The sequence below is a fragment of the Ochotona princeps genome, chromosome 2 (genome assembly GCF_030435755.1).
Source record: "Ochotona princeps isolate mOchPri1 chromosome 2, mOchPri1.hap1, whole genome shotgun sequence".
Taxonomy (NCBI): domain Eukaryota; kingdom Metazoa; phylum Chordata; class Mammalia; order Lagomorpha; family Ochotonidae; genus Ochotona; species Ochotona princeps.
The window spans coordinates 145598306-145614268 of record NC_080833.1 but is presented as its reverse complement, the minus strand read 5'-3'; positions in this window follow the sequence as shown (position 1 = coordinate 145614268).

Genomic DNA, 15963 nt, shown 5'->3' with positions numbered 1-15963 from the left:
ATCTCACAGCCAGTATTATATTGAATGGAGAAAAGTAGAAGCATTCCCACTAGGAACCAGAACCAGACACGGTCGCCCACGCTCCCCATTGCTATTCCACACGAACCTGGAAACTCTATCTAGAGCTACTAGACAAGAAAAAGAAATCAAAGGGATACAAATTGGAGAGAAGGAAGCTGAATCATCCCTGTTTGCAGGTGACATGGTTCTTCATATAGTGGAACCAAAGATTCTAAGACTGTTGCAACTCAAGAGACTTTGGCAAAGTGTCAGGACACCAAACCAAACTAATTCCATTCTTACACACCAACCATGGTTGAGAACGAACTCTTAAGATCAGCCCCATTCCCAAGAGCTGCCAAACAATAAATAAAATAAACAAATACCTTGGGATATATTTAACCAAGGATACAAAAGATCTCTATAACGAAAAATTTTTAAATGTTAATGAAAGGAATAGAAAAACACACATGCAAAAAATGGAAAAATCCTCCCCATGTTTAGGGATTTGTCAGAATATCATCAAAATGCTCACACCACCCAAAACAATTTGTGATCCCAATAAAAATGCAAAGGGCATTCTTCTCAGATCTGGAACAATACAGTAGCCCAGAGACTCCTATGAAAACACAAAAGATCCCAAACAATTAAAGAAATGTTAAACAATAAAAACCAACCCAGAGGCATCACAACACCATACTTGAAGACACACAACTGACACAGACCAATGAAATAGAAGGGAAGCTCCAAAAGGTGGTCCACACATCTATAATCCCCCCACCGTACTGGGCACCTTGCCTCTATCTCAAGGCACGCACACAATCTTCTTTAGAACTAACCCAGCTTTTTACTGACAGAACTGCCCACAGAAAACATAAACAAAAGTAGTTGTGGCATGAACAATTATCATCTTACCTGTTACGCAGAAATGGACCACTGCTTCCTTGAACAATCTTACTGGATCCCACAGAGTACTCTTAGAAGGAAAATAAATTTGTGAAATTCACAAGCACATGACACATACAGAGAACAATCCAGAAACATTCGGATCTCACAGGGAAATGAACATCATTACCTCCACATTGTTTATATAAAATGTCACACTCTGACTTCCAAGGTTGAAATCAATCCAAAATTTCTCTATTTTTTCATCTGCAGGTTTTCTCATCTGAAAGAGAATTTCAGCATGAATTGAACAGAATATCCACATTAAATGGTCATGTAAAATCTAACCATTAAAGAATTTGAACTTTTCATAAAATAATACTATCCTAACATTATGCAACTTGCCTTAATTACTTAACTCATTTATGCAAAATGGAAAGATAACAATTTTCTGTACCTAGTTCCAAGAAAAATTGCTATCTTAACATATCTCATGGACATTTAAGTGTGCCAAAAGACTCCATCTTGTAATTTTATCTATAATAAAACACTGGTTTACATAATTTATTGTCTGAATAAACACAATAGTTATCATTATAATTTTGCTGACAGTAGCTTTTAGCAAAGGTTATCTAATTAGAAGCCTATTTCATATTTTTTCGTTATTTTAAATATATCTTTATTGTAAGTTCCAAGGTCAACGAACAGCTAAACCAGTGAGATACACTTTGTAGTAAATAATAAAAAAAAAAAAACCTTGAGATTGCTGTAATCCTTAAATTCTTTTATAAACAGTCTGAGGTATTATTAAGTCAATTTAATGTGTGCCTGATTTATGAAAATACATGTAACCACAACAGTGCTAACAAAGACTAAAACAAAAATACTGTACAACTCCAGGAAATGATTCAAATACAGATGTAAATAAATTTTTTAAAGACTTTACTTCTATTTCTTTGAACGATTTTCCATCTGCTGGTTAAATGACTACCATGTTCAGGGCGAAAGCAAGCAGAAGCCAAGCCAAGAGCCTAGAACTCCTTCTGAGCCTTCTACATGGACGGCAAGGGCCACACACTCAGGCTACCTCCCGCTGCTTTCCCACACACATCCACAGGGAGCTGGACAGAACCAGGACAGCCAGAACGCACACCGGCACTGCCACAAAAGGACAGTGTTGCAGGGTTAGGGTTACTCAGTGGCTTGATGCTGCACCACAATGCCAGCCCCCTCAGTTACTTTCTCCAAACAAGAAACATGTCCAGATGGACAAGTTTACCAAATGAGGCTATCGCCAAATGTAATTTTTCCACCAAAGCACAACCTTGTAGGTTTCTGCCATGTTTTTCTGTCTGCTGATTAGGAAGAATAATGAAGCAACTGCTGCAATTGTTTTACATTTTTTAGCCGTTCTCATATACCACTACTAAATCAGTTCTTAATCACAGTTTTGTCTTACTAAAGTCATTTTGTCTGAAATAAGACCTTTGGCATTCTTCCTCTGCTTGATCCAGTCTGTTGTTCAGGCTTTCATTACTTTATTGAGATTTCTATGTCCCAGATTTTAGTCTGGTTCCTTTTCAAACATCTTTTTGTGAAATCTCATTCGTACCCTGCATTGTCCGCCTCATTTCAGTAAACTCTCTGTACCTCTTGAACCTCTGACTATCCCTATAGTCACTCCCCTGAAAGTTTTGAATCAAATATTTATTCCCTCAACCTCCTTTTCTTTGGCGTCTGACACTATTAGAACATTACCATGTGCCAGCGGATGCATCATTCTCTCCTTCACCCCTCTGTTGACACTTGCATATCTGATGAATCCAGTGTCTCTTTGGCATTTTCATATTTTTTAAATGATTATTTTATGATGCAGTTCCACAGACTCTGAAATTTCATGTTCCCTCTCCTTAAAGCCCTTTGGCCCAACTGATTTCCCTTATATTATTACAATAGTTCAGTCCTTCATAAGCAGTCATAAGTCCATCATTCCACCATTTAAGCATATCCCGACATTGTAGGTATGGGCAATGACAAAGAGTCCAGCATCCTATTGCATATATATATGTATATATATCAGTTTCATATATACATATATAACACAATTTCAATGGAAGTCCGTCTGTGGTTTGGAAGTAGAGATGCACACTGCATTGTATCTTCACATCTACGTATCATAATCTCCATTACACAGTTACTGTACATCCCCTTAAATGCGATGCCACAAAACAAAATCAACAGGAAGAAAAACAGAAAATTTACAACATGGAGTTAAATAACGTGATACTGAATGTCCAATGTGTCACTGAAGAAACAAAAATCAAAACCTTTTGAAGCAAATAATGCTACTGTATGCCCTATGTGTCACTGAGAAAATTACTAAGGAAAAAAAAAACTTGAAGAAATGAAAGCAAAAAAATCAAAACCCATGAGATGTAGCAAAAACAGTACTAAGATACGTATAACATCAGGTGCTTACAAAAAAACAGAAGCATCTCAAATAAATGATCTAATAATGCATCTCAAGGACTTAATGAGAAAAAGTGAAAAGCATGAAATGATAATCACAGCAAAAATAACGGAATTAAAACTAAAAAACTACAAATAGCAACAAGAAAGACCCACTTTTTAAGAAGATGAGCAAAACAAATTCTAAGCCAGACTAGCAAAGAAAAGTAAGAGAGAAAAACCAAGTCAAATTAGAGTTGAAAATAAAAACATGCTAAGAAACAAGTAAGGTGATCTCTTCCTGCTGAAAACACAATCTCTGATCACTATGTGGTGTCCTTTCTCATCTCTTTGGTTATTTTTTCACGTCAAAGTTTATCTTATCTAACATAAGGATGCCTACAGCAGGGCCTTGCATGGTAGTCTAGTGTCTAATGTCCTCACCTTGCACATACTGGGATCCCATAATGGCACTGGTTCACATCCAGGCAGCCCCACTTCCCATCAAGCTCCCTGCTTGTGGCCTGAGGAAGTAGTTGAGGACGGCCCAAAGCCTGGGGAGCCTGTACCCTATTGGGAGACCTGGAAGAAGCTCCTGGTTCCTGGCTTCAGATTGGTGCAGCTCTGACCATTGTGGCCACTTGGAGAGTGAATCAGCAGATGGAAGATCTTTCTGTCTCTCCTTCTCTCTGTAAATATGCCTTTCCAGTGAAAATAAATCTTTTAAAAAATGAAGAAAAATTGCTACATCAACTCTTTTTTCCATTACCTGGAATATCTTTTTCTTTCACTTTGTTTCTGCCTGTTTTAGTGAGATGTTTCTCCTGTAGGGAACAAATAGATGGATTTTGTTTTTTTAATCAAGTCTACTAATCTATGACATTTGATTGTTGGGTTTAAGCCATTTACATGCAGAGTTAATATGAATGGGTGGTAACTCAATCCTGTCATTTCAGCAACGGTTGTTCATTATTTGATTTACTCTTCTGTTGTTATTTTACTGGGATGTTCTTCACATTTGCCTCTGGTTTTGGTAGGTGTTATTCCTTTTCTCTATAAAGAGAACATCTTTAAGCATCATTTGTAGGGCAGGTCTGAAAGAGGCAAATTCTTTGAGCTTTTCTTTACTGTGGAAGAATTTAACTTGATTTCAAAGACAAAGGAAAACTTTGCTGGATAAGTTATTCTGGGTTGATAATTTATCCCCTTTAAAAACTGGAATATGTCACTTCACTCTCTTCTGGCCTGTAGAGTTTGAGAGGTCAGTAGGAAGTCTGATTGGGGATCCTTTTAATGTTACTATCTTTTTCACATGCATATTTAAGTATCTTTTCCCTGTGTTCAACTGAAGAAAGCTTGATTATCATGTGTCATGGCAAAGATTGCTTTTTGTCAACCCCCTGGGAATTCTGTTCTTCTTCTGAATGTTGTTTCCCAATTCTTTCTCCAAATTAGGGAATTTTTCCCTTATTTTATTGAATATATTTTTAAACGCAGCCTCTCTTTCTGTGCCTTCTGGAACTCCCATAGGTCTTATATTCGGTCATTTAATAGTGCCACCTAATTCTTGAATACTTTCCTTAGCTTGACTCAGCTCCTCTTCCAGCTTTTCAAGTATTTCCCCATTTTGGAGGAAATGTCTTCCAAATCTGAGATTCTTTCTTCTGCCTTGTTCATTCTATCACTGAGGCTTTCCACTGAACTTCTAACTTGCTCCATTCTGTTCATTTCAAATAATTTGGCTTGACTTTGTCTCAGTATTGCTATTTCCTGTGTGACCTATAGTTCTTAAATTCATTCAATTCCTGTATGTGCTTCTCATTAAGAAGCTTCATAACACGTTTTTATAATTCTTTATCCCCCATTTTCTTGATGTATTCCTCAGTTAACTCTGAGATCAACAAAGGCTTTTGTTCCTTTGCAGGGGAAGCAGCAGTAATATTCACTGTGTCTGTCTCCTCTTTCGCTCTTGGTCATTGCTATTCTGGATGGAAGATTCCTCTCCTTAGGGCCCATTTCTAAACTGTGTAGCCCACTGAACTACAGATGGAGTTTACTAATTGAGTTTGGTATTTGGTTCTTTGTTTGCAGTCACTTGTGCCACTCTCTACAGCAAGTATCGGTCCTGGACTCTTGTTTTAGGCTTTTACCATGGTCTCCATGGCCCAACTCCTGGCTCACCACTTTCAAACCCATGTGATCCTGTGCTGTGGCTGCACCATTTGCCATATCCTGTATAATCTTTCTCCCACTCCTGGCTCAAGCAATGCCTGGCATTAGGGAGACACCAGCTGTTCTACATCACTGGATGCTAGTCTTGCTGGAAGCTGTTGGCCTGAGGGCCACCTGGACCTATTTTGGTTGGAACCTGTAAGATGCAAAGTTGGTGCAATTTTCTCTGTGATACCAGCGCAATGCACTGAGCCAGAAGTGAGTTCTTTCCCGGCTGTGTGCCTGTGCAGCTCACTACAGTTCCTTCTGCCCCACAACCTTTACCTTAGTACACAAAATGGCGCCTGATGAGAGTTCTGGGCCTCCTGGCTATTGGGCCTGAAGGCCACCTTGACTTATCTTGAGTAGAACCTGTAGGATGCCAAGTTGGTACCATTTCCCTGAGGGACCAGTGCAATGTGTTTAGTGCAGAGTGAATTCCCTCCTGGCTCAGCAACTGCACAGCTGTTGTTCCTCCACCCCAAAGCCTTTTCCTCAGAACACAAAATCATACTCCATGTGGCTCTGGTACATGTCTGAGCCATGAAAGCGACCCTGTTCCTGTACCTTCTTGCCTGGGCTCTGTCACTCTGCTTCTGCTTGTGGTCGGATCAAGCAAATCAGCAGGATGGGTAGTTCTATGCCTGAGTTCTCCTCTTGAGTTCCTGGTGAACTTGCCTTCCAACTGGCTGCCAGTGGAGCTTCAATCACTGGTGCCAACCACTGCTCCATCGTCTCTGCTGCTTCCCCATGTCTATGGATCTCCAGGTGTCTCTGCCATTGGCCTGTCCTCTCCTATTACCCGGGATTGTGGCCTATCTTCTTTACCCTGGCTACTGATTCTCCATCTGTTTAAACATGTCCTTACCCTATTCTGCCATCTTGCCTGTCTCTTTGATTACTAAAGGTAATCTGCTTCCTGCAGATGCATCATTGGGTACCAGTTCATTGACTTTTCAGTTCCAGCTGGATGCTGAGGTATGGATTCCCCTAACTCCTTCCACTGTCATCAATGGCTACAGGGCTATGGGGTTCTCACGTCAGTTCCAGCAGGTAGGTAGGCCCCAGTGGTGGCCCGGGGTTGCAGGAGTGTTGGCCAAGAGTCCTCAAGGACTGTATGGCTCTTTGTACCAATCAAAGCGCTGGAGGGTAGAGAACAGTCATAGTAGTACATGCCCCAAGTTCAATGGGAAAGCAGACTTTCCCACAGTGCCATGTGCCACCGCAGGGGGAAGAAGAGTGTGGAGGTGGAATGGGTCCTCGTTCTGCTTGGGCAGGTGGTCTTACCTCTAAAGTCTTGGGAGTTCATCCCCCTGTTGTTCTCAGACACATGTCCCTGGTAGCACAGCACACTTTGGGGGCTGGAGTCTAGGGGATCACCGTTTGTGCTATTTTACTGGGATGTCTGTGCAGCCCAGGCTCAAGGATTTGCCAGGGCCTTTATCCTCCTAGAGTGGCAAGAACTCTGTTAGGGATGCCTTTCTACAAGATAATACGAAAATGTGTCTCAAGAGCAGAGGGAGATGCAGTTCCTCCTCTAGGGCAGAGGTCCCATGTGGCTCTGCTGGCAGGACTTGGTGTCTGTGTGACTGCAGATCCCTCCCCTAGCTAGAATTGCTGGGGCTCTCAGGGGCTCTCCTAGTTGCCCTCTCCCCTAAGGGGTGTCTCTGCAGCCAGGTGGACATTCCCTTTCGAGTCACAGCAGCTGATGTCTTTTGCTCCTCTTTCTGCTGTGGATTCTTTGTCAACTGACAGTGTCTCCATGTCTCCTCCATGAGTTCCAGGGCTCTGCCTCAGGCACCCACAACAACATGTGGCAGTTTACTGGTGCTTTCGGGTCTTGCCATGAAGGTGATAACAAATGGGGTCCCTAGGACCCCATCCTGGACTCTGTCTTGCACTTGGAAAAACTTGTGTAAAAACAAGGTAAATCTCTGATTGGGACCCAAGCATCCCAATCAGAGTGCTTGGCTGCTCCACTTCCAATCCAGCTTCCTGCTGTTGAAAGCAGACAAAAACCTAGGGCCTGGGCCCCTGTTAACTACATGGGAGACCAGGATGGAACTGCCAACTTCTGACTGTAGCCTGACCCAGCCCTGGCTGTTGTGGCCATTTGGGTAGTGAATCAGCAGATGAGACACAGAGAATATGTGTGTGGGGTGGAAGGGGACAGCAGGTGTCTCCCTCTCTGTGCCTTTCAAATACAGGAAGCTTCCTTTCAAAAAGAAGACGTGGACAGCAGCCTGCAGCACATCACTTTACGCCTAGAAGAGGATCTACTGCTAGTCTGGCAATTATTTTCACTTGAGGTAGGATTTGGCTTTTTGCAGATTTTGTCGAAGAGCAGATGTATTCAGTACATCAGGTTTCCATCCATCTTTACAACCTCACTCCTGGGGCTCAGGGACTTTAGCTGAGCCATGCTGCCTGCATACCCACCACTTGGTTCTGATGATGATTCAGAGATTACGATGATATAGAAACAGTCACCATCTTGGCCTCTGCCTCCCAAGGTCCCGCGGTACTTCTCCATACCCAGCACTAATATAGTGTCTCTACTGCCTCCCAGACAAACCTCAAGAAGCATTTAACAGCTGCCCTTCGATAGCCCCCAGGGATTGCTTCTGATGTCCCTTCAGAACCTAAAATCTGTGGACATTGAAGTTCCTTAAATAAAACGGCACTTGGAATTGTCATTGTGGCACAGTGGGCAAAGCTACCGTCTGTGATGCTGCCATCCACATGGGCATCGGTTTGTCCCGGCTACTCCACTTCTGACCCAGCTCCCTTCTAATGGTATGGGGAAAGTAGCAGCGGGTGACCCATCCAAATGGGAGAGCTCTCTCCTCCCCTGACTTCAGCCTTGCCCAACTCTAGCCACTGAGGCCCCTGAGGCCATCTGGGAAGTGAATCTGCTGATGAAGATCTATCTCAGTCTCTCCATTTCTCAATGCAGCTTTAAAATAAACAAACTATATATATAATATATATATAAACTATATAACTATTTAGTTATATAACCTTCTATCATACTTTAAGCCATCTCTAGATTATTTATAGTTCCTATGACAATGTAAACACTAAGTAAATACTGTATTTTTAAGAAAATAATGATGAGGCAAAAATCAGTACACACTCAACCTAGATGCAACCATCACTGCAATGTCTAACTATATAGGACATATTAGCAACAACCTATAACACTCCATCTGCAGTGGGCTGAACCCGTGGCTGCCAGCCTGCAGACAGAGAGGGCTGACAATGTACAGCTTTTGTGCCCACCTATGGGACACAGACTACAGACTCACTACTTTCCCAGAAGATAGTACTTCTTGGACATGGGCACCACCATGGGCGCCTAGTTTTTAATAGCCACAGAGTTAGACGAAGGTATTAGCCCACCATACATGTTCTAGAAGCTAGGATAAGGTGAAGTTCAAGGGCCCTGATAGAAGCTGTTGGAAAATTGCAAAGAAAATCCACAAAGAGCAGAATTCTCACAGTAACCTAAGGGGAAATAAAATAGACAGACTTTGGGTACAGGACTGAGACTCCAAGAATCTGCTCTAGACAGAAGGAATGCGCCAGCAAGCCTGGGTCTACAGTCCCAGGAAGGCATGCTGGACCCAAACCAAGGACACAGTGCATGCGAACACCCTGAAGGCTGCGCCAAGGGACCAAACTCTCAGGTCTCATCCTGACACTGAGATGATGGGTTCGTGAGCACTGTGACAGGAAGGACCCTGTGTTTGTCTAGAAACCAAAGAGGAGGGTGAAAAGAATCTGATCTTACAAAGGAAGGATGAAAGTGCTGTCCGTGTGCCCATAACATCCTGAGCTGTCCTGGCACATCCTTTGTCAGGTGTCTGTACTTGCACAGCCTGTACTCTATGAAGACAGAGAGAAAGGAAAGAGTGTGGCCCCTGTTGTTGGAGAAAGAAGAGGAAAGTTCAACTGGAAGAAAAGAGGCGAGGGTACCACCTCTTGCTTCCTGTATAATCTTTCCCTTCAGGAGGGTAAAATGAAACAAGCAGCTGGCTTCATGGGTACATTATGCACCCCCAAGTCCCCCTTTTTGTCAGGAGTAACCATGGAGCCCTCAAGCATGGTCTCAGAGTTGAAGCTACTTGGAGATGTTAGTATTCTTTTCAAAAAGTCTCTTGAGAATGACAGCAAAATTGAACAGAACTGGGTTTCACCATCCAGCACCCTCCCAACCCCCAGGCAGGACAAACCTACCTCACGTCCATCGGTGAATACAGCAATACATGGAAATGAATAAACCCTGGAAGAGACCATCACAGATACAATGTGAAACTTGGATTATCCCAGCCACAACCCACAGACACAAGAATATTTATAACTAGGATATGCTGTTGAGTTTCTTGGTACAGTGTGTGGGGGGGTTCAAATGTACAAATGGGATGCATAAACAGTTTTTAAATGCCCACCTGGTAGACTCTGAATTACATTTAGTGATTCTCTATACCTCCACCAAAGCACTTGGCAGAATTCTCAAAGAAAGAAATTAGCAAATATGTTCACACCAGAAACTCAACTGTTGGGCTTGGCAGTGTGGCCTAGTGGCTAAGGTCCTCGCCTTGGTCCCATATGGCCGCTGGTTCTAATCCTGGCAGCTCCACTTTGTCTCTATCTCTCCTCCTCTCAGTATATCTGACTTTGTAATAAAAATAAAATAAATCTTAAAAAAAAAGAAGAAGAAACTCAACTGTTCATAACACACTTATCTCTGATGAGCTCATGTATGTAACAACCACTCCTCTTAAAAATCTTCGGACTTACTGGAGAGTACTGTATCAGAAATGTCCCAAACCAAACAAGTGTGCTAAAGACCAACAGAGCTCATTTTGAAAGACACTCACAGATCCCAGACAAGCTGTAAACACAGCCGACATCGCCAGGACACCGAGAAGCAAGGGAACCATGCTGAAGAAGCTGTCTTACCTCTTTCGGTCACCAAGTCTGTCATTCAGGAGATTGAGAAAACAGCGACTATCCTACAAAACAAGTCAAATGTTTTCATTAAAAATATATGTATATATCTTATTTAATACTACCCTGACCAGCACATACAGGTCAGTATGGGCTCCTGCCCAACTACATCTAGTAACATCATGATGCTGCATAAGGGTTCGGGATCATGTTAACTATTCTTTGCCATGAGAAAGAGGCTCAGGCCACAAGCAGACTCCCTTCCTCTGACTGTGAGGGTGAAAACTGAGGAATACTTGGGAGTTCCAGAAGTTATTTGCACATTTGTATGTCACTGAGCCAGAAGAAGCAACAAGAGAATCACCACTTCCTGCCAGACCCCAGCAGGGTGAGCCTTTCAAGGATGAGTGGCCCAACTAAGAGCTGGGTGCCTCCAGGGGAGACAATTTCAGAAGCTAGATAATTAACGGATTCTGTATTTTCTTCACTTTCACAGCAAATGTGCCAGTGAAACAGAAGAAATTCATGCCAGAAGCCCACGGGAGTGCAGGACCTTTCTATTTCTCTAAATCAGGTAGCTGAAACTCAAAGGCAAGCTTGGGATAGCCCTGACATGACGTCAACATCTCCACCTAGACCACAGGGAATCCTGGCAATGGGCTCAGAGCCTGAGAAAATAGAAACATTTAGATGTTAGAAAATCTGAGGCCCAGAGTGATGGCTCCATGGCTAAAACTTGACCTTCCCAGCACAGGGATCCCATATGAGCGCTGGTTCATGTTCCACATGCTCCACTTTCCTCCCATCCAGCTCTCTGCCTGGGGCCTGAAAAGCAGTGGAGGATGACCCGAAGCCTCGAGACCTGCATTCACACTGGAGACCTGGAAGAAGCTCCAGGCTTCTGACTTTGGATCGGCTCAACTCCAGCCACTGTGACCACTTGGGGGCTGAGCCATCAGACGGAGGCTTGGGGGCTGAGCCATCCACTTCTCTGTAAAATCTGACGTGCATTTCCAATAAAAATAAATAAATCTTAAAAGGAGAAAACTCTGGTTGTTTAGCTTTTGCCCAGAAGGGTACTTTTAGCCTAGATGCTGTTACTAAGGTTTTGCCTTATACTAAAAGCAGCAGCTTTAGGTATTTTGTTTTTGTTTTTGTTTTTTTTTAAAGAGGAGAGGATATGTTTTAGCCATGTGAAACTGAAGACAGATACACACAAAAGCCATAAGCTGCTTCTATGCCACTCAAAGGCAAAATCAAGGTGAGCCAGAGGTATAGAGAAGACCCTGAAAATAACCCTTCCTCTACATACAGATGGTGGGTGGACAGCTCAACACAACCACCCCACACGACTTGGCCACCAGAGCTAGCCCCACGCATAGGAGCCTGTCAACACCCATGGGAGCCTGTCACCACTTCTCCAGTTCCCCATCCCCCTACAAATCCATTTACTGTTACTGTTTTTATTTATTTATTTATTTATTTATTTGTTTGTTTGTTTATTTATTTATTTATTTGTTTATTTATTTATTTATTATTGGAAAGGTAGATATACGAGAGAAGCGACAGAGAGAAAGATTTTCCATCCACTGATTCACTCATCAAGTGGTCCCAATGGCCGGAGCTGAGTCAATCAAAAACCAAAAGCCAGGAGTTTCCTTCAGGTCTCCCACATTGGTGCAGGGTTCCAAGGCTTTGGATCATCCTTGACTGCTTTCCCAGGCCATAAGCAGGAAGCTGGATGAGAAGTGGAGTAGCTGGGACACTAACCAGTGCCCATATGGGATCCCGGCACTTTCAAGCCAAGGATTTAACCACTAGGTTACCGCACTGGGCCCTACATGTCCATTTACAATTGCTCTCCTCATTCAAAACAAAACATTTTCTGCTTGATCCATGAAAATCACTTTGTCTGTAGTCTGTACCATCCCTGTTTGTATTGATGGATCCCTTTCCTTGGAAAACAGGGAGTTTAACAATTTCAGTGAAATCATATAAATGGAAGGAAAAAATTCCTCCCTAAGCCCAACTCATTGCCAAGAATTCAGGGGAGACTTCGCAACTGTTCACTGTTAGGGCAGAACTCTCACCATCTCAAATTCTCGATCCTTAATGTCTTTGAAAGCTTCCGCAATGACGTTATCCTCAAACCACTGCTTGGCAAGTTCCTCCCTCGCTGTTCTAGTTGTCAACCTACACAAGGTTTCGGAAGCTGCAACCTGCTGGTCGTAATCTGGACATGAACACACAGCAGACATGGGTCACTCTGGACAAACGACACAACAAAGGAGTCCCAGAGACGGTGCTTGCTCTGACAAGTCCCATCTTGGTCGCTTCATGCCACACAAACTAACAGCAGAACGTATCCTGGGGTGGGACCCCCAGGCAAGCTGCAACTGACAAATCCTGGGAGAGAAATCTAAAAGATGTTAACAACATATAAATGAATAATATTTGTGGTTTTATGTTAGATACATTTAAAATTTTTAAAGGAAAGGGCTGGCACAATGGCAACACTGGCTAATCCTCTGCCTGCTGCCACTGGCATCCCACATGGGCACTGATTCATTTCCTGGCTGTTCCACTTCCGATCCAGCTTCCTGTTTATGGCCTGGGAAAGCAGTGGAGGATGGCCCAATCCTTGGGACCCTGCACCCATGTTGGAGACCAGGAAGTCCTTCCTGGCTCCTAACTCAAGGTCAGCTCAGCTCCAGCTGTTGCAACAAGTGGATGGAAGATCTGTCTCTCCTTCCCTCTATAAAAATCTATGTTTTTTAATTTTTATTTATTTTTATTGCAAAGTCCGATATACAGAGAGTGGAGGAGAGACAGAGAGGAAGATCTTCCATCCGATGATTCACTCCCCAAGTGAGCCGCAATGGCCGGTGCGGTGCCGATCCGAAGCCAGGAGCCAGGAACTTCTTCTGGGTCTCTAGCAGAAGCCGTCCTTGACTGCTTTCCCAGGCCACAAGCAGGGAGCTGGATGGGAAGCAGGGCTGCTGGGATTAGAGCCCATGACCATATGGGATCCCAGTGCGCTCAAGGCGAGGACTTTAGCCACTAGGCCATGGCACCAGGCCCAAAATCTGCCTTTCAAATTAAAAATATAAATATTTTTTTAATTCGAAGAAATTTCATCAAAATAGCCATAAAATATTTGTTTAAAAAATAAAATTCTAAGGTCACTTATGATATTCACAATGGACTCTAAAACTGCATAGAGCAAAATACTTTCCATAGAACGGTACTTATTTACATTAAGGGCCAAGGCACCTGGCCTGGTTAAGTCACTGTTGGGATACCCATATCTGATTTGCAGTGTTTTGGTTTGTATTCCAACTTGGCTCCTGATTCCAACTTCCAACTAACGCAACCCTGGGAGGCAGGAGGTGACGGTTCAAGGGACGAGGTCCCGGCCACACACATACACAGGAGACCCAGACTGGGTTTCTGTTTCCCAGCTCTGGCTGAGGTGGGCACTTGAGGAATAAACTGGTGGATGGGAGCTCTCTGTCTCTGTCTCTCAAGCATTTTTTAAAATTGTGTTTTTAACTGATTTTTAAAATTTAAATTTAAAAAATAAAATTTTCAGTGCTTATGAAAATAGAAAATTTAGAGAAAGTTGCTTAGACATGGAAACTGTGAGTCAAGGAGAAATGAAATGGCCTGGGAACAAGGACACAGGGAACTCTTCTTCATTTTGACTCCATTTGTTTTCAAAAAGAGTATTTACGGTAGATGTGCCAACATACTAAAATTTAACAAAGTTGCATGGTGAATAAATATGCAATTCCTAATTATTCTTTACAGTGTTCGGTCTGTACCTCTTAAAATAAATTGAAAATCAAATCTCAATACCTCTTTTCAGAGTTTGACCATGATTCATCCTTCCTTCTCCCTGGGTCCCAAATGCTTAGAAAATCCCCATCTAGGGCCCAATATTTAATATAGTAAATATTTACATTCTTACCACCCACAGTTATGATGGTCCTTGCAAAGTCTTTCCTGAAACATTCAAATCAAGCACATTTACTGACAGGTACATCAAGTGGCAAAGTTACATCAAGTGTATCATGCTGACAATATTTTTAAAATCAATCTGTGCGTTTGAAATGACTTCAAATTCCCCTCACTGACGGTAATGTCAAAACTGTAACGAACACAGTCTCTCACTAGATGAGGTTACTCCTAAAAGTTGGTGGAAAACAGAACTAAAGGGTAGGTTTACTTGGCTGCAAAAAGAGATTCTTGCATATGGAAAGTTGTCTAAAAAGTTCACCAGAAGCAGAGCTAACATTATGACACAGCAGGTTAAGCTGCTACCTGTGAAACCAGGTTGAGTCCTAGCTGCCCCACTTCCAATTGAGCTTCCTGCTAAAGCGCCTAGCAGAGCAGCAGAAAGTGACCCAATGACTTGGGCCCCTGCCACTCTTGTAGCAAACCAAAATTCCAGCCCTGGTCATTGCAAACTTTGGGAATAAATTAGCAGATGGAACACTGATTAATCTCTCAAAAAATGTATTTTTTTTTTAAAGTTTGCAAAAAAGTGCCTGTTACAAAAATCTGTGGAAACAGTGCTGTGGTACTGTGGGTAAAGACCATTGCTGGCAGTATAGCATCCTTATGGGCACCCGTTCATGTCTCAGTTGCTCCACTTAACCTCCAGCTCCCTACTGATCGTCTGGGGAAAGTAGCAGAAGATGCCGCAAGTGCCTGGGCCCCTGCTATGTATGTGGGAGATCTGGAAGAAGCTTCTGGCTCTTGGCTTCAGCCTGGCCCAGTCCTAGCTGTTGTGGCCATGTGGGAAGAGAAATCAGTGGATGGAAGAGGTGTGTGTGTGTGTGTGTGTGTGTGTGTGTGTGTTTCTTTCTATGTAACTTTCAAATAAACAAATTAATCTCTAAGAAAATTCATGCATGGAATTTCCAGATTTTCACAACAAAACACATTCTATTTTTAAATTCCATTTTCCACAAGCTTTTTTTTTTTAATTTTATTTTAAATTCATTAATTACATTGTATTATGTGACACAGTTTCATAGGTACTGGGATTCTCCCCACCCCTCCCCAAACCCTCCCACCATGGTGGATTCCTCCACCTTGTTGCATAACCACAGTTCAAGTTCAGTTGAGATTCCCCCATTGCAAGCATATACCAAACATAGAGTCCAGCATCTTATTGTCCAGTCAAGTTCAACGGCTTCTTAGGTATACACTCTCTGGTCTGAAGACAGAGCCAGCAGACTATCATCCCGATCAATTAAAAGCTCCAACATACCATCAGCAAAAATTTACATCACCATGGAATTAATTGACATAGTAATGAGTAACCAATATGTTAAAAGTAAATGCGAGTTCCCAGCCACCTTCTGTGACCACCTCATTGACATTTCAATTTTAGTTTATACACAACCTATAACATTCAAAACATAACATGTTATACATAAGATCATATCATCTTAAATT